At 39.1% G+C, this 27,623-nt stretch overlaps 1 long non-coding RNA gene across 1 annotated transcript in view; it reads right to left on the reverse strand.

Annotated features, from left to right (window-relative positions):
• Positions 1–26,458, reverse strand: part of LOC137097380 (uncharacterized) — an 86,239-nt gene extending 59,781 nt beyond the window's left edge. Inside the window, exons 1-3 of the long non-coding RNA XR_010910183.1 lie at positions 26,306–26,458; positions 23,979–24,406; positions 17,010–17,116 (exon numbers count right to left, since the gene is read on the reverse strand). This is a non-coding gene — a long non-coding RNA (uncharacterized lncRNA). The remainder of the gene's footprint in view (positions 1–17,009; positions 17,117–23,978; positions 24,407–26,305) is intronic.
• Between the last annotated feature and the right edge of the window lie 1,165 nt (positions 26,459–27,623).

Below are 27,623 nucleotides of genomic sequence, written 5' to 3' on the forward strand. Positions count from 1 at the left end.
GTTTATTGTTTTACGACTGTGTGTCGGAGCAGTTTTATCGCCTTGCCAACCATAAATCAATATAAACAACACGAGGGACAATATAGAACCCTGCGGGACCCCACAAGACAATGGTTTTGAGGTCCAGCAGTTGTCCCCCAACAACACCTTCTGGGAGCGGCCTTCTAGGAAGGACCGGAGCCGCTGCAGAACAGTGCCTCCAAGGCCCATTCCTGCGAGGATACCATGGTTGACAGTATCAAAGGCCACTGAGAGGTCCAGCAGAACCAACAGGGACACACTCCCCCTGGCATAGATCATCAACTAAGGCAACCAAGGCCGTCTCAGTACCCTGTCCTGGCCTAAAGCCAGATTGCGCCGGATTCAGATAATCCGTGTCTTCCAAGAATACCTGGAGTTGTGAAGCCACCACATGTTCCAGGACTTTGCCCAAAAAGGGGAGATTGGAAGCAGGCTGATAGTTGACGAATTGAGTGGAGTCCAGTGATGTTTTTTTCAACAGCGGTTTTATCACAGCTTGTGTCAAGTGAATTATCTGGACATGGAGGTGTGTCGACAATAGTGGAATATTTCACATTTTCTAAGATATTGTATAGGAAGAAGAAATATGTGCATTCTGCATTTCACTAAGCCCTTGCTAACACTGAGCAAATTCTTGTATTGACAAGTGCTGCCATCTGTTTAGATGGTATTCAATGCAGTCTGGTTCATATTGGCTAAAAAGAAAGAAAAACGGTGTGTATAATTTCCTTTTTAAACCCCATGAGGAGGAGAAGGAGAAAAGTAGCACTCTTCCTTCCAGTCTGGAGCAAGAATCTCATTGTCATCAATAAGAAAATAAGCAATAAAACTTTATTTATTTATTTATTTATTTATTTCAGACATTTATATCCTATCTTGACCTCCACAGAGGAACTCAGGGTGGCTTTGTACTTTCCTTCCTTCATGTGACCATCTTGGCCCTATTTTCTTGATTTTATATTGCTTTTTTCTGTATGTTTTTTTAAAAATTTTTGTATTACACAAAAAATAACGAACAGCATTACCAAACTAATTTTCAGATCCCACTTTATTTGGTATTTTTCCAGTTTTATAGTTTTACTTTTTAAACAGTCCAGAAGGTAAGAGCTTCTACATCAGCCTTCCTGCTGCCTGCTGCCTGCCTTCTAGACCACAAGAACACGAAGAACTGCTACTGCGCGAAACTTCTTACAAACTGGGTTGTTGCTCCCTGCACCTGTTGTGGCTACTAGGTATATGCAATAAAAATGGTTCTAAACTGTGTTCAAAAGTAGGGGTTCTGGTGATTCGATTCTAAAGTCACTTCTGAATTTTTCCGAATTTTTTTTTGAACTTTCTGAAAACTTCAGGGGCTTCTCTCTCCCTCAGTTTTTGAGTTATCCTGATGAAACTTGCTACAGTGGTAGAAGACACCCTCCACTGTTAGCAATTTAAAGATGTTCAGATAATCCAGCAATTTTTAAGAAATTTTAAAAAGAATTTTGAAAATAATATTTTTAAAAAATAAAAGAGTTACCTCTTTGGATTTCCTAGGGAATGAAATAAGGTAATAGGGGATCACTTCCCCCAACTTTCAGGTGTATTATACATCTACCAACTTTTTGATAAATTTTAAAGTTTTTACAGAACCTTTTAAATTACAAAACTGAATGAATTTCTCTCATACTACTCAAAAGAAGAAACCAGTATCAAACAATTCCTCATTTTCAGATTCCTAAAGTTGGAGGGAACCCCCAAGGGTCATCTAGTCCAACTCTCTTCTTTCTGGCAGAAGGGGGCACCATCATAACAAGTCGCAGATGGCCAATGAGTCATGGACGACTGAATTGATTGATTGCATGAAGCCAACAGCTTAATTCCAGAAATATGATGGTCATGGTAAACTCTATCTCTTATGAAGATTACTACAAGCAGTGATATGATCAACTCTTGCCTTACCTCATTCAATCCACACAATCAATCCAGCAGAAAATGAAGGGTAGAACATGACAGGCTCTTGAGTGGGGTGGAAGGAGCTGTCAGTGAGGCAGTAGAGTGTGCCATGTAGCCACTAGGAGAGACCACCTGCCAACAATACAGTCCGGCAGGGTGGTACAACTTCAGGCTTCTGCAGGAACAAGATTAGCGTCCTGAGTGCCAATGGCTGTATGAAGTCTGCAGTGCAAATTTAGTCTGGGCTGACCTAAACGAGCCCATGCTTGTGAGCCAAAACCAGATTAAAATGAAGGATGGGAGACCACTATAGGAGACCACCCTCCCATAATAAAGCCCTACGTGGCAGTAGCCTTCTGCAGGAACAAGATTCATGTATTGAATGCCAGCGGCCATATGAAGCCTGCAGTGCAAGCTTAGTCTGGATAGACCTAAATCAGCCCATGTTTGTAAGCCAAAGCCAGACGAAAAGGGCAGGAGACCACCCTCCCATAATAAAGTCCTACATGGTGGTTGCCTTTCACAGGAACAAGATTCATGTCTGGAGTGGCCGTGGCTGCCTGAAGACTGCAGTGCTAACTTACTCTGGACTGACCTAAATCAGCCCATGCTTGTCAGCCAGAGCCAGATGAAAAGGGCGGGAGACCACAACAGGAGACCAACCCCCATAACAAAGCCCTATGTAGAGATAGTCTTCTACAAGTACTCAGTGTGCATTTCACTCAGATCACCCTATGCTTGTCGGCCTGATTAAAATCAAGGGCAACGGTATTAGTACCACATTGCTGTTTAACTTCATGTGAGTTGTTGCTGCTGCTAACTAATCCAAGATATAACTGGGTGGCATGCTGCAGCCCCTGACTGTATTTGTACCATGCTGATGTTAAACTTTATGTGAGTTGTTGCTGCACTGCAGCTAACTAATCCATGATACAATTGCATGATGTGCTGCAGCCACTGACCGGCACATTTGAAATAATGTTGTTAAATCTCATGTGAATTGGAGCTAGCTGCTGCTAACTAATCCAAGATACAGCTGCGCAGCACGCTGCAGCTGCTGACTGGCACATTTGCAATGGTGCTATCAAACTTCATGTGATTTGTTGCTGATGGCCATTTGGCCCTGCCATTAAGGGCAAATCTTTTGCCTTCATTTAGGATGTGATTTACTCCCCGAGGCAGCTGTGCAGCAACATCCACCCAGCAGTTTTACTACTGTGCTGTACAAGTTTATTGGCCTGTTGCTGACAAGCTGTTGGCTGGCCATAAGGTCACCTTCCCTCTGTCTAGGGCATGGGTTGAGTGGTACTATCATACTGCTATACTGTTTATAATTTGCAGCCACAAACCTGTGCCAGACTTCCAAGGAGGGATAAGTTAAGGCAGGAATTCCCTAGACAACAGATTATTGGAAAAGGAGGAGAGGATGAGGTTTCACTTAAGTTGTATCCAAAGCATTGCATAAATACATAGGAGTCAAAATAATAAAAGTAGAAGGATCAGAAGTGGCAATGAATCTGGTGACCAAAAGAGGCCAACAGCAACAGCAGAGATTGAGGTAGATAAATCTAGGAACAGTGGTAGAACAATCTAACAGATGTCAGAATCAATCCATAAAACATTGGTGTGGGTAGAACGATCTCGCAGATGTCAAGATCAATCTATAAACATTGGTGTGGGTAGAACGATCTTGAAGATGTCACAATCACTCAATAAACATTGGTGTGGGCTGAATGATCTCGCAGATGTCAATATCAGTCTATAAACATTGGTGTTGGAACAATCTCACAGATATCAAGTTCAATCTATAAAAACTGATGGTAGAAAGATTTCACAGATGTCAAGATCAATCTATAAAAATTGGTGGTAGAACGATCTCACAGATGTCAAGATCAAACTAAGAAACATTGTTGTGTTTAGAATGATCTCTTTATTGTGAAGATAAATATATGGATCGCTGGAGGCAAATTCCATCTCTGGGAACCCCAGAACAGGGAGGTTGACCTTCAGGAAGACCAGATTTTCCACCGCAAGGGCGGCCAGCAAGCTCCGGTGACGGGTGACAAAATATCCCACCAGGCTGAAGACCCTTTCACTCTGCATGCTGGTAGGTGGACAGCTGAGAAACTTGCAAGCAATGTTTGCGAGATCTGGTCACACCAGTAGACCAATTGATCACAGGAACCAGACTCCGGTGGCTCCTCAAAGTAAACAGTTCATGGAACATTTGGCTAAGTCTATCTTGCGTGCTTGGGCAGACAAAGATGTTCCTGTCTCTGCTAGTATGGCAACTATCTTCTCAAAGAAAGCATCCCACTGTTGCTGCTGCTGCTTCTGTTTTTGCACCATCTGACACCTTTCAGGTGGCATCACGGGGTTGTCAGACTCACCACTGGTGCTTTTGCTGGGGGTGGGTGGCATAGCAGCTGGTGTGGCAACAGGGGAAATATTTTTCACCCCGAGAGTGTATGCCTCCCTTACCAGGTTTACAAGCTATGCCTTCCATGTAGCTAGGTCTTTGGGGGCAAAAAGTGTCCTTTAAGCGTAAATCGCAGATGGCTGCCAACATATGGATCTTACTGCTTAGCAGCAGCTCCAGGTTTTTCCTGGAGGGCAAAGCTCCAGGAGGGCAAAGGTTCACTTCCTCACCACTTTCTGAGCCTGGGGTGTCAGGAGCCCAGTCATGGACTCAAGTGTCTGCCCGCCTCCAAGCATATCCAAAAATACAAAGAAAAGAGATGAAAAGAGATGGATTGGACATTGATAAATGAATACTTTAAGTAAAGAAAATAATAAAAACAAATTTATTTAAAAAATAAAAACAACAACAACAATAATAATAAATAACAACAATAATAACAAATAAAAGAAAAAACTACCTACACACAAAAAGGAGACAGAAGAACAGAAGAAAGGGGAGAAAAACAGATAAGAAATAATTATAGAGGTTGAAGAAGAAGGCAAAGCGGAAACTCTCAGGAAGAAGCCCGGAAGTAGAACCATTTACTTTTTATTTTAGTTTAGTTTTTTCCTCTTTTTTCTCTTTAAATATGTGAGAGGAATCCACAGGGAGGAGGGAGCAAGCTTATTTTCTGCTCCCCTGGAGACTAGGATGTGGAACAATGGCTTCAAACTACAAGAGAGGAGATTCCATCTGAACATGAGGAAGAACTTCCTGACTGTGAGAGCCATTCAACAGTGGAGCCTCCACCACACTCTGGGGCAGAGAGCGCCACTGTTGAATGGCTCTCACAGTCAGGAAGTTCTTCCTCATGTTCAGATGGAATCTCCTCTCTTGTAGTTTGAAGCCATTGTTCCACATCCTAGTCTCCAGGGAAGCAGAAAATAAGCTTGCTCCCTCCTCCCTGTGGATTCCTCTCACATATTTATACATGGCTGTCATATCTCCTCTCAGCCTTCTCTCCTTCAGGCTAAACATGCCCAGCTCCTTAAGCCACTCCTCGGGCTTGTTCTCCAAACCCTTGATTATTTTAGTCGCCCTCCTCTGGACACATTCCAGCTTGTCAACATCTCTCTTCAATTGTGGTGCCCAGAATTGGACACAATATTCCAGGTGTGGTCTAACCAAAGCGGAATAGAGGGGTAGCATTACTTCCCTAGATCTAGACACTATGCTCCTATTGATGCAGGCCAAAATCCCATTGGCTTTTTTTGCCGCCACATCACACCACATCACAATTAATTTCAAAAATTACAGTGGGAGATAAAATATTAATTAAGGACAAAAAAGTAACTGAAGAATTTTTAAAATTTTATAACAGTTATATGCAAAAGAGACAATAGATAAAGTAAAATAGTAGAATATCTGAACAAACAAAAACTAGACAAAATGTCAGATGAACAAAGAGAAGCTTTGCATAAAGAGATATCAATAGAGGAAATTGAGAAAGCAATTTAAAATCTTCATAATAACAAGTTACCAGGGCCTGGTGGCTTCACTGTTTGTTTTTATAAGACTGAGCAAGAGGAAATACTACAGACGTTGAGAGAATTTATGAATAAAGCTTTTTCTGACAGAGAAATCCCCGAATCATGGAGGTCTGCAGAGATTGTTCCATAAAGAAGGATCAGCTCCAGAAGACGTTAAAATTATTGCCCAATTTCCCTCTAAATACAGATTATAAAAATGTTTCAAACATATTAGCGAACAGATTCAAAGAATTTTTAAAAAATTGGATTGGAGATGATCAAAATGGTTTCCTCCCAAATAGGACATCCAACCCCAAATCGGGAAACAAGTCGTCCAGGAATACCTGGCCGCTCTAAATGAGTTCAAGTCCCCAGGGCCAGATCAACTACACCCAAGATTACTGAAGGAACTAGCGGACATCATTTCGGAACCATTGGCAATCATCTTTGAGAGTTCTTGGAGAACGGGAGAAGTTCCGGCAGATTGGAGGAGGGCCAATGTGGTCCCAATCTTCAAGAAGGGAAAAAAGGATGACCCAAACAATTACCGTCCGGTCAGCCTCACGTCGATACCAGGCAAGATTCTGGAAAAGATTGTTAAGGAAGTGGTCTGCAAACACTTAGAAACATATGCGGTCATCGCTAATAGTCAACATGGATTTATCAAAAACAAGTCATGCCAGACTAATCTGATCCCTTTTTTCAATAGAGTTACAAGCTGGATAGATGCGGGGAATGCCGTGGATGTAGCGTACCTGGATTTCAGTAAGGCCTTCGACAAGGTCTCCCATGACCTTCTGGCAAACAAACTAGTTCAATGTGGGCTAGGCAAAACTATGGTGAGGTGGATCTGTAATTGGTTAAATGGACGAACCCAGAGCGTGCTCACCAATGAGTCCTCTTCATCCTGGAAAAAAGTGATGAGCGGAGTGCCGCAGGGTTCCGTCCTGGGCCCGGTCCTGTTCAACATTTTTATTAATGACTTAGATGAAGGGCTAGGAGGCATGATCATCAAGTTTGCAGACGACACCAAATTGGGAGGGATAGCCAATACTCCAGAGGACAAGAGCAGAATTCAAAATGATCTTGACAGATTAGAGAGATGGGCCAAAACTAACAAAATGAAGTTCAACAGTGACAAATGCAAGATACTCCACTTTGGCAGGAAAAACGAAATGCAAAGATCCAGAATGGGGGACAATGACTGGTTCGAGAGCAGTACGTGTGAAAAAGATCTTGGAGTCCTCGTGGACAACAAGTTAAACATGAGCCAACAATCAATAGGAGCATAGTGTCTAGATCTAGGGAAGTAATGTTACCCCTCTATTCTGCTTTGGTTAGACCACACCTGGAATATTGTGTCCAATTCTGAGCACCACAATTCAAGAGAGATATTGACAAGCTGAAATGTGTCCAGAGGAGGGCGACTAAAATGATCAAGGGTCTGGAGAACAAGCCCTATGAGGAGCATCTTAAGGAGCTGGGCATGTTTAGCCTGAAGAAGACTGAGAGGGGATATGATAGCCATGTATAAATATGTGAGAGGAAGCCACAGGAAGGAGGGAGCAAGCTTGTTTTCTGTTTCCTTGGAGACTAGGACACGGAACAATGGCTTCAAACTACAAGAGAGGAGATTCCATCTGAACACGAGAAAGAACTTCCTGACTGTGAGAGCCGTTCAGCAGTGGAACTCACTGCCCCGGAGTGTGGTGGAGGCTCCTTCTTTAGAAGCTTTTAAACAGAGGCTGGATGGCCATCTGTCGGGGGTGATTTGAATGCAATATTCCTGCTTCTTGGCAGGGGGTTGGACTGGATGGCCCATGAGGTCTCTTCCAACTCTTTGATTCTATGATTCTATGAAAAGATAATGTAAGAATAATTTTAGATACTCTGGAATATTATGAGACACATCATCAAAAAAATTGACACTTATCTCAATAGATGCTGGGAAAGCATTTGAACTGGGACTTTTTAACATTACTCTTTCAGGTAATGGACGTTGGATATCAATTTCAAAATGCAAGAAATACGATTTATGAAAATCAGAGGGCAAAATTAATAATCAAAGGAAATGTGACAGAAGAATTCCCAATAGAAAAAGGCACAAGACAGGAATGTCCACTCTCACCTTTGATTTTTATTTTTGCATTGGAGATATTACTAAAAAGTATTAGAGAAGATTGGGAATTGAGTGGTCTCAAAATTGACAAAAAAATTTAAAACTAAGAGCCTTTGCCAACGATGTTATATGCATTATTGAAAATCCCAAAGAATGTATAACTAAATGGCTTATGAAAACTGAAGAATTTGGGATAGTTGCAGGACTTAAAATCAATAAAGGTAAAAATAATAGGATTAATGTATAAAGATATGGACAAAAAGTGTTGGAAATGTCATGAGGTTGATGGTAGTTTCTTTCATATGTGGTGGACATGTAAGAAAGCCCAAGAATATTGGAAGAACAATCATGAAGAAACACAAAATAATACTGGGAATTTCTTTCCCAAAAAAAGTAGTATTATTTACTCAATATTACTGATTTGGACATTACCCTGGACCTAAATAAAGACATTTTATTTACTTATATAGTTACCGCTGCAAGGATAATATATGCAAATATTTGGAAAATGGATAATATACCTAAGATTGAAGACTGGATAAACAAGATTTGAGAAATTAAAGACATGGACAAATTAACTTTTTTTAAAAAAAAGAAGCTTGGGAAATCCTATAAGAGAGACAGACTGCACTTGATTAGGAACTACCGAGAGAAAACTGGCTGACATATAAACAAACACTTAAAGTAGATAACCCTGAAATCACAAGAAGAACTAAAGGCAATTGACCAATCTCTTTCATGGTTTCAGTACTGGCAGATAAAGGAAAGTTTTTTTGATTGACAGAAAAATAGGTTTTGAAACAAAAGAGGTATTTTGGGACAAAGTATTAAAAACAGAAACAAAACTGATCTAAAAAATCTACAAACAACTGCTGAGATGGGAAACAGAAGAAGAACAAGTGAATGAAGTAATGGTTAAGTGGACAAGAGATATAGGAAGAACAATTAGTTTAGTAGAATGGGAAGAGATGTGGATAAAGAAATTAAAACTAACATATTCCACAGAGTTTAGAGAAAATTGGTACAAGATATTCTATAGGTGGTACCTAACACCAGAAAAGTTAGCAAAAGTCAATAAAGGAAGAACAAGTAACAAATGCTGAAAATGTACATTCATCCATGTATGGTGGAAATGCAAAAAAACCAAATCCTTCTGGAGGGAGATCCATAAAAAGATGGAACTGATTCTACAAATAAAATTTGATCTCAAGACGGAGTATTTCCTAATGGGCTTAACTGATTTCGAAATGGATATAAATACAAATAATTTTTTATTTACCTTATAACAGCAGCCAGGATTAAATTTGCACAATTATGGAAAACAAACGAAATACCAACTATAGAAAATTGGCTATTGAAGATCTGGGATATAATGAAGATGGATTTACTCACACAAAGACTAACAGATAATAACACAATGAGACAAAAAGCAAATTGGCAAAAATTTACGGACTTTATTAAGAATGAGAACCCTGAAATAAATTTGCAAGAATAACAAGAAATCTCAAAGGCTAATAATAAAAAGAAATCAGAAGGCAAAACTAGAAAAAGGAAAGAAAAGAATGAACAATACAACCGGAGACAACCTGGAAGTCATCTGATCTTCCTTCTTTATTTTATTCCCCCCCCCTTCCCTTTTTTTCTGTTTTTTGTCTTATGTTTCCTTTTTTTTGTTTTACCTCTCCCACACCCCTCCATTTCCTACATTTATTTTTGTTTTGTTTTTTTCTCTTTTTTTCTCCTTTTTCTCCTTTGGCATGCTCGATTTTCCTACTTTTCCTATTTTTCTATACTTCAGTGTTCTTCCACTTTCCTTGTAAATGTTTTTTATGGTTTGTTTTGGTGGTGAGGTAGTGGTTTTATATATACCTATGCGAAAAATTTAATAAAATCATTTTTAAAAAAATCAATAAAGGTAAAACAATGATGTTGACAAAAACATCTCCTAAAAAAAATCAAGAGATACTACTGGAGATCTCCGGGATAAAAATAGTGGGAAAAATCAAATACCTAGGTATTTGGATTACCCCAAGAAATTTGCATTTATTAAAGAATAACTATATCAAAAAATGGAAGGAAATTAAAAAAGACCTAGATAACTGGAAAAACTTAAATTTGTCCCTTTTAGGATGAATCGCCACAATTAAGATGAACATATTACCCAAAATGTTATACCTATTTCAGAACCTCCCTATTATAAGTATGAAAATTTTCAAGGACTGGAACAAAGACATAATGAAATTTATCTGGAATGGCAAGAAACCCAGAATCAAATTCACAATATTGACTGATCTCAAAAATAGGGATGGCTTCGGCCTTCCAGATCTCAAACTCTATTATAAAGCAAGTGTATTGACATGGGTCCAGGATTGGTCAAAATTAGCTGAAACTAAAACATTGACTATGGAGGGTTTTGATTTATGTAAAGGATGGCATTCTTACCTATGGTACAAGGGGACAAAAATAGAAAAAAAATTGGAAATCATTTTATTAGGTCATCGCTAATCAAATTTTGGGAAAAATATAAGAGACATCTTTTTATTAAGACTCCTTTATGGATCTCCCCACTTGAAGCCAATCAGAGAAGACTGTTAGGATGGACTCACTGGCCGACTTATAAAGATATTCTAATTAAAAAAGAAGGGACCTTTGAACTGACAACACAAGAAGAAATATCATGTAGTTAAAAAATGAATCATGGTTCCAATATATACAAATTAAGGATCATTACAATCGAGATTTAAAAAATTGGCTTTATTGAAAATGAGTGAAAATTCCAGTTCTTAAAGAATATCCACAAATGACACTTAATAGAAGGAAGAAATACTACTTTCTAACAGACGAAATGAAGAAGAGAGGAATCAGATATAGATGGGAGAGACACGAGGGTATAATGGTGACATATAAGGAGGAGCGTTACTGGTTAACAACGGAAGAGAAAGCAAAAGTCTTCTACGATAAATTGATGAGAGAAGAGGAGGAAGGAGGCAATGGAGAAAAAAGTGAGAAGGGGGAGAAAGGAGAGAAGAAACAATCATCACCGAGAAATGGAAATGGAATTAGAAGTAAGAAGGCAAGATATGTCTCACCAGAAGAATATAAATTACTGTCGTCTAGAGAAAGAAAATTTGCTGCAATTAGTGCATCTGAAAGAGATTTAGCTGGAATTGAGGCAATGGCAACAGCGATTTCGGAAATGGATCTTGGTGTAGGCGGTTTGGACTTAGATAATAACGAGTAGCATGATGGAGTGGCAAATAAAATGTTTTTCGAACAAAATTAATGGTTTGAACTCACCCCAGAAAAGGAAGAAAATCTTTAACAAGTTGAAAAGGCAGAAATATGACATACTAGCTCTCCAGGAAACACATATATGTCATAAGCATATATCCCATCTCGCTGAGAAAAAATTAGGGAAAATGTATCACTCTTCATTTGAAAAGAAAAAAAGAGGAGTAGTATTATATATAAAAGATAACTTGGTATCGGAATTATTATTCAAGGATCAAGAAGGCAGATGCCTCGCAGTTAAAATTCTTATTGGAAACACAAAACTATTGATATGTAATATATATGCACCAAATGGACCTAAGTCATCCTTTGTTGAATTTTTGAAAAACAACCTGGAACAGGCTGAGTATGATGAACTTTTATTGATTGGAGACTTTAATGGAGTGCTGCAACCTCAATTGGATAAGATGAAAGTAAAGAAAAAGGGGAGAGTAGAAACAAGTACCCTACCCCAAAAATTTTGGACTTAAAAAAAGAGCTGGACTTGGAAGATATTTGGAGGATAAGAAATGAGGAAAAGAAGGATTATACATTTTATTCTCACAGGCATTGGTCTTGGTCGAGAATTGACATGATATGGATTACAAAAAAAATAATGACAAAAGTGCAGGATGCTCTCATCCTCCCTAGAGATCTATCGGACCATTGCCCAATGGAGTTAATTATATTTCAAAGAGAGGGAGTTAGAAGATGGAGGCTGAATGAAAACCTGATAAAAACAGAAGTGGATAGATCTAATTACAAAAGAATAATTCAAAATTACTTGGAAATTAATGATACGAAGCTGACAAATGCACAAATAACATGGGATGCAATGAAAGCAGTCCTGAGAGGACATTTTATTCAACATAACTCCAAAAAGAATAGGGAAAGGAATAAAGAAATTAAAGACTTAACAAATGATATAATGAATATGGAGAAGGAATTAAAAAAGAAGCCTGAGAAGGCACAACTGGAAAAGAAACTGAAGATATTAAAACAAAAGAAGAATCATTTGGAATTGGAATCTCAAGCTAATCAAATTAAATTTTTGAAACAACAAACGTTTGAAAATGCGAATAAATCTGGAAAATGGCTAGCCAGACAAGTGCGAAAAAAACAACAATCTAGACAAATCATGAAGATTAAAGTGGAAAATAAAATCATCTCAACAGATAAAGAAATAATGGAGGAGTTCAGGAAATATTACAAACAATTATACTCAAAAGATTGTATAGATAAAGAAGAAATAATGGCTTGTATAAATAAATTTAAGTTTCAGAAAGTGGATGAGGAAACAAGGGATCAATTGAATAAAGAGATATCAGAGGAGGAAATTGAGAAGGCAATTCAAAAGATGGACCCAGACAAAGCTCCGGGTCCAGATGGATATACAGCTGGATTTTATAGAACATTTAAACAAGAATTGATACCTTTATTTAAAAAGGTATTAAATGAAGTGATGACTGAACAGAAAATTCCGGAAACTTGGACGAAGGCAGAAATAGTACTGATTCATAAAGAAGGAACCTGTGAGACGGAGATTAAAAATTACAGACCAATTTCTTTATTAAATACGGACTATAAGATTTTGGCGAACATATTGGCATAGAGAATAAAAAATTTCTTAAGAAACTGTATTGAAGAAGGATTTCTACCAAATAGATTTATGAAGGATAACATAAGGCTAGTATTGGATCTAATAGAATATTATGAACAGAATCATCAAAAAGAATTTGCCATACTAGCCTTGGACGCAGAGAAGTCTTTTGATAACCTAAATTGGGATTTCTTTAAGATATTAATACAAGAACTGGACATGGGAGATAAATTTACTAATGCAATAAAAGCGATATATGATTTACAAAAGGCTAAACTAAGAATAAATGGTCAAACGACGGAAGAGTTTGATATACTGAAGGGAACTAGACAGGGATGTCCCCTATCCCCACTTATATTTATAATGGCATTAGAACCATTAATGAAGGCAGTAAGAGAAGACCAAATGATACAGGGATCCAAAGTTGGTAAATATGAATACAAAATAAGAGCCTTTGCGGACGATGTACTTGGGATAATGGAAGAACCAAGTAAAAATATTTTAAGATGGATGCAGAAGATAAAAGAGTTTGGGTCAGTTGCAGGATTTAAAATCAATATGTCAAAAACAAAGTTATTAACGAAAAATGTAGAAAAGAAAAAAACAAGATATAATTAAAGAGCAAACAGGTCTGGAAATAGTCAAGAAATTTAAATATTTAGGCGTATGGATCACGACAAAAAATGGACAATTACTAAAGAATAACTATGAAGAAGTCTGGAAAAAAATACAAAAGGACTTACAAAAGTGGATACATCTGAAGTTATCACTTTTAGGCCGTATACCTTTGATTAAGATGAATGTACTACCGAAATTGATGTTCCTTTTTCAAAACCTCCCGATAATTAGAAGCCAAACACTTTTTATAAAATGGAAAAAAGAAATATTGAAATTTATATGGGCTGGAGGAAGACCAAGAATAAAGTATGATAATTTGATTGATAAGAAGAATAGAGGAGGTCTGGGCCTCCCAGATTTTAAAGCATATCATGATGCATGTGTGTTGATATGGATAAAGGATTGGATATTGTTGAACAAAGAAGACTTTTTAAATATAGAAGGAAATGACTTAAGAGTAGGATGGCATGCTTATTTATGGTACGAAAGGGAAAAGAAAGAAAAGAGTTTTGGTAACCACTTTGTGAGAGCATCCCTATTAAGAGTATGGCAAAAATATAAAAGACATTTTTATTCTAAAACACCTTTATGGGTCTCTCCTATGGAGGCAAATCAGCGAAGACTTTTAGGACGGAGAAAATGGCCAACCTACAAAGATTTGTTAAATAAAGATACAAACAATGTTAAGACTTATGAGGAATTAAAACAAAAATTTTCTAATATTACTTGGTTACATTATATGCAAATTAAAGAATATTACAATCAAGATAAAAAATTTGGCTTCTCTTGGGAGGAAACAGCATGGGATAAAATTTTAAAATTAGAAAAGAAAGTAATATCGAATATTTATAACATATTACTTACCTGGCTGACTGAAAAAGAACAGGTTAAAAACTGTATGATAAAGTAGGCTCAAAATTTAAGAAGACCAATTCAAATGAGTGGGAACAGATGTGGAACAAAAAATTAAAATATACATAAGCAATGGATTTAAAAGAAAATTGGATAAAAATGTTCCACAGATGGTATACCACACCGAAACAATTGGCTAAAATGTATAAAACAGATTCTGATAAGTGTTGGAAATGCCTGGAACAGGTTGGCTACTTCTACCATATGTGGTGGACTTGCAAAGAAGCAGTAAGGTTTTGGAGGGTAATTCATGAAGAGACACAAAAGATTTTAAAAAGAACATTTATAAGAAAACCGGAGTATTATTTGTTAAGTTTTACAGATTTGGATCTACAACTGACGGAACAAGAGGATAAACTTTTTACATATATGACGACTGCTGCTAGAATTGTTTTTGCTAGAGAATGGAAGAAAGACTCAGTACCACCCATACAGGAATGGGTGGAAAAAATTAGAGAAATAAAGGACATGGATGAATTGACTTTTTTGTTGAAGAAAAATACAGGTATGATACTAAGAAGAACGAATTGGGATAATCTCCATGAATATCTGGACAATTTGGGAAAATAAGAAACAAGAGAGACAATTTCTTTTCGAACTTATTTTATATTTTTGAATAGTAAGAAGATATGATCCAAGAAGATGGAATGGAAGTCATTTTTTTTGGTGTATTTTTGTAGAATTTTTTTTTAGGGGTTATTTGGGATTTTAGTATTTTTTTGTTTCTTCTTTTTTTTCTTTTTTCTTTATTTCCTCACTTTCCTATACTTTATTGTTCTCACTCTTTCGTTGTAATCTATATAAAATTAATAAAATTCTAATTAAAAAAAGAAATAAAGTGAAGTGAAGTGAAGTGAAATGCTCAAAAGGTTTGGAAACCCTATGAGGGACAGTTTAGGGAGCTGGGAAGGGTTAGATTGGAAAAAAAAGAAGGCTGACAAGAGACACAATAGCCATGTTTAAATATTTCAAAGGCTATCATATAGAGGGGTGGGGAAAGCTGGTTTTCTACTGCTCTGGAGACTAGGAACCTCATCAAAAAGGCTCATGAATTCTCCCTGCATCGGGGTGAATCCATGGGCTCCTGCCATGGAGGAACCACCACACCATGAGGTTCCTAGTCCTGGCCAGATGTTGATTCTTCTTGATTGGTGTTGATAAACACAAGGCTTGTGTCGACTTCCTTCTGAACAAAGGAATGTTGCAAATATTTCTGTTATCACTGACCCAGTTCTCATTAGCAACTTTTAATTATAGTCCTGCAAGCAGGTAGTTAGTCATTGCAGGCCTGGGTCTTTTACTGATATTTCCAAAATTATTAGCTCCATATATCCTTACATTCTTCCATTCATTCCCACACATCATATTAAATTCACATTTATCAAATCTGCACATTGAATTTCTTGTGACAGTTAGATTGGGTAGTCCTTGTTGTCTCCTCCGACTCTACTATTCACTACAGAATAATAATAATAATAATAATAATAATAATAATAATAATAAACTTTATTTGTACCCCGTCCCATCTCCCCGATGGGGACTCGGAGCAGCTCACATGAGGCCAAGCCCGAACAACAATTACAATAAAGAAGGATCAAATGCAAACTGAAAACGCGAACAATAAACAGTAAACAACATCATAATTACAAAGCACATATGAATATACAACAATATAAAATTACAAGAAACACAAACGCAAACACACTGACAATGGGTGGGCCACATGTAATGATTAAAAGAAAGACTAATTAAAACTAGTTAAAAGCTCGGTGAGATAAAAGAGAAACAGATTATTTGCGGAGGAGGGCTCAATATGATGGGAGTTGTGGAATCAAGCTTTCCCACAGGGGGCAATATATACTCCAGTGATAGAACATTGCACATGAGGAATAATGTGGGATTAAGTACCTATTCACCAAAGGCGCAATGGAAGAGCCAGGTTTTGAGGTTCTTTTTAAAAGTGTCTAGGGTAGGGGCTTTCCTAATTTCTCCAGGTAGTGAATTCTAGTCGGGGAGCCACCTAGGAAAAAGCTCTCTCCCTTGTGCTTACAAGGCGAGCTTGTGAGACTGGCAAGGGCGAAAGAAGGGCCTCCCCAGAAGATCGGAGGGCCCAAAATGGTACATGGCGGGAGATACGGTCACAAAGGTAAGCGGGTCCCAAACTGTTTAGGGCTTCGTAGGTGATAACCTGCACCTTGAATTGGGACCGGAATATAAACGGTAGACAGTGGAGCTCCTTAAAAGGGGGGTTGACCGCTCCCTGTAAGTCACCCCAGTTATTAAGCTGGCTGCCGAACGTTGAACAAGTTGTAATTTCCGGGCTGTCTTCAAGGGTAGCCCCACGTAGAGAGCATTACAGTAATCAAGTCTAGAGGTAACTAGGGCATGGACCACCATGGTCAAGTCAGACTTCACGAGGTAAGGCCACAGTTCGCGCACAAGTTTTAATTGTGCGAAGGCCCTCCCGGCCTCTGCCGACACCTGCACATCAAGTGTCAGTGTTGAATCCAGGAGGACCTCAAAACTGCAGACCTGTGATTTCAGGGGGAGTGCAACCCCATCCAGCACAGGTAGCCACCCAATACCCTGGTCAGCCAAGCAACTGACCTGGAGGACCTCTGTCTTGTCAGGATTCATCCTCAGCTTGTTCTTCCTCATCCAGGTCGACACAACAGCCAGGCACTGGTCCAGTATCCTCGGGGCTTCCTTGGAATCTGGTGGAAAAGAGTAGTGGAGTTGAGTGTCATCTGCGTAGAGATGGCACCGTACTCCAAAACTCCGGATTACCTCTCCCAGCGGTTTCATGTAGATATTAAATAACAAGGAGGACAAAATAGAACCTTGCGGGGTCCCACAGGTCAATGGCCAGAACCAACTTTGAAAAACCCTCATAGAATTACTAATAATCATAGCTGCTAATTATTACCTTGGTACATTTCTCATTGCTTAAAAAGTCCATACAAGATTTCTAGCCATTTAAAAACTTTCCAGTTGGTTATCCCAGTATTTTTAAAAAGTAGCAGAAACTTCCCTAGCCTTGTCTATGATTAGATCTGTTTTACTTATTTTACTTCTGCTCAGCTAGACAGGCCAAATCTGTCACAGGCTGCTCAATTGGCTTGCTGAGTAGCCATGGAGCAGCATGTTTCTATGAAGAGCCCAAGCAAAGCACAGTGCTGTCTCCACCCTGCTGCATTCTTAGCAGCCACCAATGCAGCAAAAAGGCATTGCCTCCCTCTGATATCCAAGCTGCAATGCAGCTTAAGGAAACCCACACCTATCCTCAATGCCATTGAAGTATTTAAGGGCATTTTTGTGTTCTTGCAGAACAAGGATGTGAAATTCTTTCAGGTTTAAAAAAGAAAGGAAAAGGAACTGTTTTGTCTCTTACTTTTTAAAAAGAGAGCAAGATCTACACACACACACAAAGGTAATTACTTGGTAATTCTGTCCCTAACCCATATTTTTTGGCTCCGAAACAAGTATGTCTAGGAGAAATGCTTCATTTTCTCTGTATTCACTTTAAAACGAGTTATAGAATCATAGAATCATAGAGTTGGAAGAGACCTCATGGGCCATCCAGTCCAACCCCCTGCCAAGAAGCAGGAATATTGCATTCAAAGCACCCCTGACAGATGGCCATCCAGCCTCTGTTTAAAAGCTTCCAAAGAAGGAGCCTCCCCCACATCTGGAATATTGTGTCCAATTCTGGGCACCACAATTCAAGAGAGATATTGACAAGCTGGAAAGTGTCCAGAGGAGGGCGACTAAAATGATCAAGGGTCTGGAGAACAAGCCCTATGAGGAGCGGCTTAGGGAACTGGGCATGTTTAGCCTGAAGAAGAGAAGGCTGAGAGGAGATATGATAGCCATGTATAGATATGTGAGAGGAAGCCACAGGGAGGAGGGAGCAGGCTTGTTTTCTGCTTCCTTGGAGACTAGGACACGGAACAATGGCTTCAAACTACAAGAAAGGAGATTCCATCTGAACATTAGGAAGAACTTCCTGACTGTGAGAGCCGTTCAGCAGTGGAACTCTCTGCCCCGGAGTGTGGTGGAGGCTCCTTCCTTGGAAGCTTTTAAACAGAGGCTGGATGGCCATCTGTCAGGGGTGATTTGAATGCAATATTCCTGCTTCTTGGCAGGGGGTTGGACTGGATGGCCCATGAGGTCTCTTCCAACTCTTTGATTCTATGATTCTATGATTCTATGAGAGTTCCACTGCTGAACGGCTCTCACATTAGGAAGTTCTTCCTAATGTTCAGATGGAATCTCCTTTCTTGTAGTTTGAAATTTCCAAATTTAACTCTTGTTTCATGTTTATCATAGATTTTGGCAGATCTCCCTTCTCATTAATTTTCTTCCCTGTTTTCTTATTTGTCCCGTATCTGTCCAGATGATTACTCTTACTCTCTTCTCCTTATCCTTCTTTCGTTGAATTTCTCTCTGACATAGGGTAATTTCCTTCCATTTCTGTTCCCTAACAATCTTCCTGTTTCTCTCATAACCTATTTCCCTAGCTATGCATAGTCCTCTAAAGACCACTTTTGAAGAGTCCCAAACCATTTGTATGCTGGCTGAACCATTGTTTTCTTGGAAGAAATTTTTAATCTGTTCTTTCATATTTTCTCTACTTTTCAAATCCTTCCAAATTATACTTTTATACTTCCATGTCTTATCCACTCTGGCCCCCCTTATCTCAAAATTAGCCATCACTATGGCATGATCAGAGAGCCAGATTGTATCTGTAAAACAAGATCTTATTTCCATAATGAAATTCTCCTTTAACAACATATGATCAATTGTGCTGTATTTCTTGTGTCTATTTGAGTAGAAAGTTGGTTGCTGTTGATCTTGTCACTTCATAAACATTTTTTTAAGTTCACCTTTTCAAATTCATATTATTTTTCTTAGTGAAATAAAAGTTAAAGTCTCCCATAATCAAGACATCACCCTCATACTAATTATCTATTTTCTTTAAAAGTTTTGTATAATTTTTTCCTGACTTACATTAAGAGCATAAACATTGACTAATGTCATTATTTTAAATTCTAGTTTTATTTTTATAAATAAAAATCTTTCTTGTACATCTGACATTTGATGAATTATTTCCACATTGAGGCTATCATGAAACATTCTCCCAACTCCTCTATACTTTTTTAATCTGGCCTCCACCGCTGTGCTCCACCTCCTATAATCTCCAGCATTGGCCTGCACCCTTCTCCTTTTCTCTGCCTGAGAAAGTGGCTGAGAAGAGTGCGGAGGGAAAGAGGCCACTGCTGGAGAAATCTCCAGCAACGGCCTGTCCCCTTATTTATTTATTTATTTATTAACTGTATTCATACCCTGCTCTTCTCAATTCTGAAGGGGACTCAGAGCGGCTTACAGATTCAATGCCACATCATACAACAAATAATAAATATAACATATCAAATTATAAAACAATTACAACATATAAATGCAGTAAGTACAACAACAAATAATAAATATAACCCAGACAAGGAATAGATGTTTCTCTAGACCAGACATTTTTTAGACATTCTGTAACTTTGCAGGGGGAAAAGAAAGAGACACCAGCTGTTGGAGTAAATACCTGGATAAAAGGTGTGAGGAGCAAGAATATGAAGTGCTGCAAACAGAGAGAAAAGCCTGTATGGTGAAAAATAAAAGGTGACACTTAACTGCTTACTATGATGATCACATAGCAACAAATGTATCCTTTTTGGGAATTGTTCTAGACCAGGGTCCCCAAACTAAGGCCTGCGGGCCGGATGTGCCTCTCCAAGGTCATTTACCAGGCCGAAAATCAAGCTGAGTAAGTATAGAAAATTTTGCATCATTCTTAGATCAAGAAATCTGTGGCATGTTCACAGATTTTAAACTTTAAAACAAAGACAAAATGCCGCTGTAAGGTTAATGGATTATTTTTCAAGTCTAGATACTTAACACTAACCTTTAATTAGATGGCTTCACATTAACTATTTCCAAGAACATCAAAGATAACGCCTTTAAAAGCTAAGTTTGAAATTAGGATTCTTCGACAACTGTTCTCTGAGACTCATTATGGAGTATTATTTCTTTTTTGAGGTTTTAGAGCTTCTTGCTTAAAAGGCAAAAAGCAGAGTGGATTCCCTTGAAGTCTGCCCAGCCACTTAGAGTTCTTTAATCATAGAATTCCTTAATTTATATCGACATTTTCTCAGTACTTGCAAGCCTCACAATGCAGATAATTTCAGTGTTGGATTGGTTTGTCAGCGTCATTCATTAGTAAGTACTTCTTTCTCTTTCTCACCTCTCTTTTTTTGGTTCCTGTCTATTTTGACAAAGACGTGACAGCTTTCTCTTTAGAAGATATGTATTTCATGAATGATTAGGTGAATGCAGCTCTCCACAACCATGGCCACTGCTACCATCTACTGGATTCCATAAAAATGCTGCCCAGATTTATGTGAAATTCAGAACTGCTTAGGATTACCATTAGCATGTCCCAGCAACAGGCTTTATGTCAGCCCTGTAGCCCCATTCTCACTTGAACTAGTAATACATGTATTACTAATGGACACTTATCAAAGCATTTGTTGAAGCATTGCCTTATCCATTACCTTTTTTAAAAGGTAAAAGTGCAAAAGAGGTTTTGATTTGGACACAAATACTTCTACAGTTTGCTTTAGACTGTGAGGCCAGCTGTTCATTATGCTCCAACATTACTGCCAAAGCTTGTTCTTATGGGTCTTGTTGCATATTTTATCCACTGGAAAAATGACCCAAGGGTAATTATTCCCGCTGAGATTCCCCCCACTTTAATGGATGCTTGCTTTTACACCAGAGATCATTGTGTGGCATGATAACTGGGGCAAGAGATCATCTGGCATTCATAAAGCAAAGCTAAAAGTGCAAATTAACAATATTGCTTCTTTAACAGAGCTCCTTTTGTTAATTTCAAGGAAGTCAATATATCCCTGGCTTAAGAGGAGGGAATATCTCTAATACACAAAACAAAATATATACTAAATATGCAAAAATATCTTTCTAAGGAAAAAAGCATTAATACCACAGAGATATATAGTTTTTCTGTCCTGGTACACATCTGTCAGCTTTGACTGCATTATATGCTTTTCTCTCCTACCTAATTCTTTTTTTCATTCTCTCTCTTTTTTTCATTCTTCCCCTCCCTTTTTGTTCAGCTTTTCCACCTTCCACCTTCATCCCCCCCCCCCCACCACCACCACCACCTTTACACCATGAACTTCTCCTTCTGTAGCTTCCCATATGCATGCCAACCTTTTACTTATTATCTAATTCATGTGGTTGGTCATGAAAGGGTTAATCAGGAAAAAAAAGTTTGTAAAACAGTTACTAAAGTTTGTCTCCCTATTGACATAATCTCCAACTCTCGCCTGTTTAGGATAACTTGTTGAGCTTCTGTGAGTCTGAGTATTTCAATACCAGTGTGCTTCCTTGATCAGGATGCATTTAGAAATAAATATTTAGAAATAACATACATGTATGCATGTAATAAGCACATTCACGCAGAACAATGGCTTCAAACTATAGGAAAGGAGATTCCACCTGAACATTAGGAAGACTTTGAGAGCTGTTCAGCAGTGGAATTCCCTGTCCCAGAGTGTGGTGGAGACTCCTTCTTTGGAGGCTTTTAAACACAGGCTGGATGGCCATCTGTTGGGGTGGTTTAAATGCGATTTTCCTGCTTTTTGGCAGGGGGTTGAACTGGATGGCCCATGAAGTCTCTTCCAACTCTATGATTTTATGATTCTATGAAATATAGAAAATCAGACTCTCTCTGTGTTAGATTCTCTGAGGCAGAGTTAATGGACCTAAAATGATAACAGGATCCCCATTATTAATGAATTGAAGATGGAATGTTATCTTTACTTGCTGTTCCCATCTATAACCCTGCTTTTAGAGTGCTCTTAGAAAGAACTAATGTATACATTGAAGAAAGGTACCAGGAGCTTTCCATGACGTATAAACTGACGTAGTATAGTGGAGATTCATGTATGTAACCTGAATCTATAAAAATAGCAGACTTTTTTTGTTCAGAGTCTCTACTCTCTGGAAATAATTCCAGCAGGGTCATTTTGTCAGTTGGCAATGAAAATGTCTCTTTTGGTGTTATCTCTCTTATCTGCTGCAACATTTTCCTGATGCCATGACTCGGATGAAAAACGTTTGAAGAGAGAGAAGCAAAAAAGAGAGATTTTGAAACTAGGAACTTGCCCAGGAGTCAGCTAAGCCAGCAGCCAACCAATGACTGGACCCTATCATCTGGGATGTCTTTCTTTGGGGCCAGGGACCACTCGATGCTTGGGGGTTGGGTGGCTGTTCCTGACAAAGTTTCACCCTTTCACTAGAAGAGGCAAAAAACTACAGATAGGCAAGTATGAGGCACAAAATAGAGAAGTGGAGATGTCAAAAAGGTCATAGCTGTGTTTGCTAGTGACCACCCAAGCGTAGATAGACTTGGGTAAACATGGAAAAATTTGGTTCTAAACTCGTTTCGTTTTTAGGGGGCCCTTGCGTTTCGTTTTTTTAAAGAATTCCGAAATTTTACTTTAAAATATTTCGAAATATACGAAATTTTGTAAAATTACGAATCGATTCGTTAATGGCGGACGCGATTGCGCAATATGCTAAAAAAACCTCCAAACGGGACAGGGGGAACTTCTGAAGCTTTCCTCTCCCTCTGTTGTTGACTGTTGGTGTGATAAAAATACTCCTTTTTTTTTTAGTTTCTGGCAGACAGAAAAGATTGTGCTATTTCTCTTACCTGTTCTTTCTAGCCCTAATATTTTATATATTTATGGTGTGCAGCCACATGACCTTGGAGGTGTCTACGGGCAACGCCGGCTCTTCAGCTTAGAAATGGAGAGGAGTACCACACTCCAGAGACAGACATGACTGGACTTAATGTCAGGGGACAACCTTTACCTTTTACCTATAGTTTTCTGGACAGCAAAGTAGGAGAAAGTAATGAAGGAATTTTAAAATTACACATTTTTAGTAATGAACTGTTTTGCATAGACTCACATGATAAAATGTCCAGACATTTCAAATTGGGAGGGAGGGGGCTTTTAGGACTTGCTTTTTAGCATTTATTGTCTTGTCCGCCTGTGTGAGTTCCTTGGCTTGACATTCCCAGACCTTCAAATTATTCCCTTTTGCATATCTAAAGAAGACAATGGACTGTTTATTGCTGGTTCTGTTTCCTTGCTTGTGTTTTATTGCCCTGCCAGAGGCTGGAACACTCAGTGGCCTGTTGTAGTGCAGTACTCCTATTTGGCTGCTTGTTTCCAGCTGTAGCTTAGATCCCCTTGGCTGCTGACAGTTAGGGAAGGGGTGACTGGGCACAGCTTTTGCCACTCTTCTCACCACATGGCACCTCCTGGTGACTGCAAACAGGTTAAACATTTCCCCAGGATAGAAGTTCAGTGGAGACAGAAGGATATGAAGGAGGGTGACAAGTGAGTGTGAGAAAAAAAATATTACAGCCCCCCCCTTTGCCCCCTCGGGCCCTAGGTGGGGTTAGGCTAGTTTAGGAAGGGAAATCTTTCATACTTAATCTTTCTGGCAGTCCTAGGGGTCCTGGCACTGGCAGTCCTAGGGGTCTCCTCAGCACAGCTCTGATGAGGCAGGGTGGCTGGGCTAGACCTGCTTGATTGTTGCCATACAGTTGTGAGGTTCTTCTTCTTCCTCATCATCCTGCTTGTTGGCATCAAAGTGGCTGGATTGAGGCAGGTTGTGAAACAGGTGGTGATAGTGAGGGTGAAGTCTCCCTGGCCCAGAAGGATGGTGTGGTACTTGATCAGCTAACCTGCTAACAGCCAGCTGGTCCCTTTGGCATCCCGTATAGTCAGGATGCTGTGGGGGGCGGAGATGGTGGTTGGCTGTCCCAAAGTCAGCTTCTGTACCTCCTCCATGATCAGGGCTGTAGCTGCCACCACTCTTGAACAGATGAGCCACCCAAGGCTGGTATGGTCTGACTGCTTGGAAAAATAAGCAACAGGCCTCTTAGTGTTGCCCAGAGGTTGGGTCAACACTCCCACTGCCACCCCAAGTGTTCATGCACATGAAGAAAGAATGGTTTTGTCATGTCCAGAAGGCCAAGGGCAGGGGCTATCATGAGGGCAACAACAACAATTGGAATAAATCAATATTTGATTAAAGGAATAAAAACAAGGATCAAAATTAATATTTGAATATAAACCCATTTAAATTGAGTTCGAAGAGACCTCATGGGCCATCCATTCCAATTCCCTGCCAAGAAGCAGGAAAATTGCATTCAAAGCAGAGTACAGGAAAGGAGATTCCACCTGAACATGAGGAAGAACTTCCTTACTGTGAGAGCTGTTCAGCAGTGGAACTGTCTACCCTGGATTGTGGTGGAGTCTCCTTTGGAGGCTTCTACACAGAGGCTGGATGGCCATCTGTTGGGTTAGCTTTGAAAATACCTTTGAATGTCAGCTCAATGAAGGTCAAAGAGAGACCAAACAAGGAAATCAAATTAATTAAAGACATTGGAAAACAACAACAACAGACCAACAAAGAATCAGAATTGGTTTTGATATGTGGCCACAATAAAAATTAATCCAGGAAATCCAACAAGGATCAAAATTAACTTTGAATGTAGGCCCAAATCAACTCAGAAAAGGAATCAGATCAAAGAAACATAAATCAATTTAACAAATAAAAAAGTCAAAAATAGGCCCAACCAAACAAAAAAAATTATATTAATTAAACAAATTAAAAGAAAGTCAACAATGAGCTCAATCAAAACCTAAGAAATTGAAAATAATTAAAGCTTTGAATGTCAATACAGTCTCCCCTGGTACACAAACCAAAAAGAGAGAATGTGGGTGGATTAATTCACTATAGCTGCCAAAAGCAATCTGACAAAGACAGCTGGACAAAGTCAAGAGCTTAAAAACTGTTTGGAACAAAAAGGGGGGTGAAGAGATCTAGGGGACTGAATGGGTGTTAGGCAAAGAGAGAGCTAAAAGAGAAGGAAGGGGGTTAGAGGGGGAAAGACACACACAGACAGAAAGAAAAGAATGGGTTAGGGGTTTGCACAAGGTAGTTTTCAAAGGGAAAAGGATTGGAATGGGATTTGAGCAAGGGGGGAGAGCTGAGAAGAGAAAGAGGGATAAAGTTAAAAGGAATGAGGGTTTGAGAACACAAACCAAAAAAACTGGATTGATTCACAATGACTGCCTTTGTTGAGGCTACTTTCAAAGCCGCCTGCAAGCCTTCAGGCTCATACATATACAATTGGAAAATAGAGGCTGAGAGAGTTTGAGCTGAAAGGAGGTTTATGTGAAGTGGGGGATAAAGTTAACAGATAGATTCAGTACAGGAAGCAGGTAGCACAAAAGATGAGAAAGAAAGAGAGAAAGAGGGAAGGGGGGTGCAGAAGGAAAAATGTAGATGGAGAGGGTCAATTTACAATATCTGTCTTTAAGCCTGAAAAAAGCAAGAATACCAACTCAATGGCTCACTGCAGGTAGCACAAAGAATGCAGATTAGCAGCTCACAAATAGATGCTAAAGGTAACTCAGAAGCAACTCAGGAGTTCTTAAAATGCAAAAATGATGCTAGAGACAACTTACAGATAGGCCTTTGAGAAAGGAAAATAATGCACAATGAAAAGAGCAGACCAGCACCTCATGACTAAACTCAGACCTTTAAGATGCCAGTGACATAGTAAGAATTAAATAGTGATGCTTAAGTCTGAGGAGTGAACAGACACACAGGTTTGGGGACACCATAAACCCTAATAACAACTTAGAAATAGGCTGACACAGAGGAAGAGACTCTCTGGAAAGCAATGGGATTAGAATTCTAAAGGCACATACAGATTTTTGAAATCAGTCTGTGGTGAATCTAACCTTTTGCCAGGAAGGCCGAAGCCTGGAAAGTTAGTAGCTGACATGTTCAGAGATAGGCAGGAGAGCTAAGAGGCAAGAGGGAGGAGTCAGCCGACTCCTGATTGGCTAGAGCAGTCAGGGGAGGAGCCAGCTTTTAGAGGGAAAAAGGCTGTGTCTTTTTGACAAACAGGAGAGAAGAGCTTTAAACATCGAAGAGTGTAGAAGTATATTTAGGAAGAGGGAGCTGTGAAGAATTTAGACAGGGAGGGAAAACTTTTGAAGTGAGCCTTGTGGGTTAGTGCATAGGAAAGGCAAAGGTTCCTGGTTCACTGTACATAGAAGGGTCAGTGAAGGAAAGCCTATTTTGCTCTGTGAGGCAGTCAGTGGGGCTGTTCTCAGGGACACACTGTGTCAGAGTTAGTGAACAGTGTGAAGCAAGGGACTCACAAGAAACAAAAGTTATAGCCTTAAGATAAGACTGCTTGTCTAACCAGCTAAGCCTCAAGTAAACACATTAAGCTTATGTACCACTCTTATTAAGAGTTGATTTGTTCATCAAGTTTCAATAAACCTGTTTCTAATTTCATCTTTTAAACTGGTGTCTGCCTCGGTCTGTGTAACTCATTAGGTCTCAGCTAGCCTAAAGAAAACTACTTTCAGTCCAGTCAGCAAGAGAAGCAGTTATTAAAGAAGAACCAAGGGCTTGAACACTCTTTACCTATTTCACATTCACACTTATGTTTTCCTCAGACATTAATTGAGGTGGTGGCGGCGAATTTACCAAATAAATCGGTCATTAACATCGTTAGCGCAGTTGGTCACTTAACAATATTACTGAGGTGGGATAAGAGAGTCTTTCCCCCTTGTCTTAGTCATTTATCTTTGTTAAAGCAGTGCCCAGCTGAACGTTAACATCTTTACACTGGTGGGCAGTGGGTGAGATTGCTTGTCCCCTCTGTCCAGTGTGACGTTGATCTTCTTCACACTGGTGGCAGCGGTGGGATTGCTTGTCCCCCCTGCCCAAGGTGTTGTGTATCCTCGTTATACAGTCCAACAAAAACAATAACATGCACAGGCCTTTTTAAAAGCAACACAAAAATCCTTGTCTCTAAAGTAACACAAATATAACAACACAAATTAAACATTAAAGGCACACACAGAGAGAGACTTTTTCTAAGACAATGAATAGCAACAGGAGGATTAAAATTCTAAGGGCACAAGGACTTCCAGTGAGCAGAGATGGTGGCAGGATAGTCTTCCTGAGGGCTCTCAGAGAATCAGCCTCAAAATGATCAGGTGAGTTGTGATTCCCCATTTCCCTGATGGATAGATACTAGGA

The sequence above is a fragment of the Anolis sagrei genome, chromosome 6 (genome assembly GCF_037176765.1).
Source record: "Anolis sagrei isolate rAnoSag1 chromosome 6, rAnoSag1.mat, whole genome shotgun sequence".
NCBI classification, from domain to species: domain Eukaryota; kingdom Metazoa; phylum Chordata; class Lepidosauria; order Squamata; family Dactyloidae; genus Anolis; species Anolis sagrei.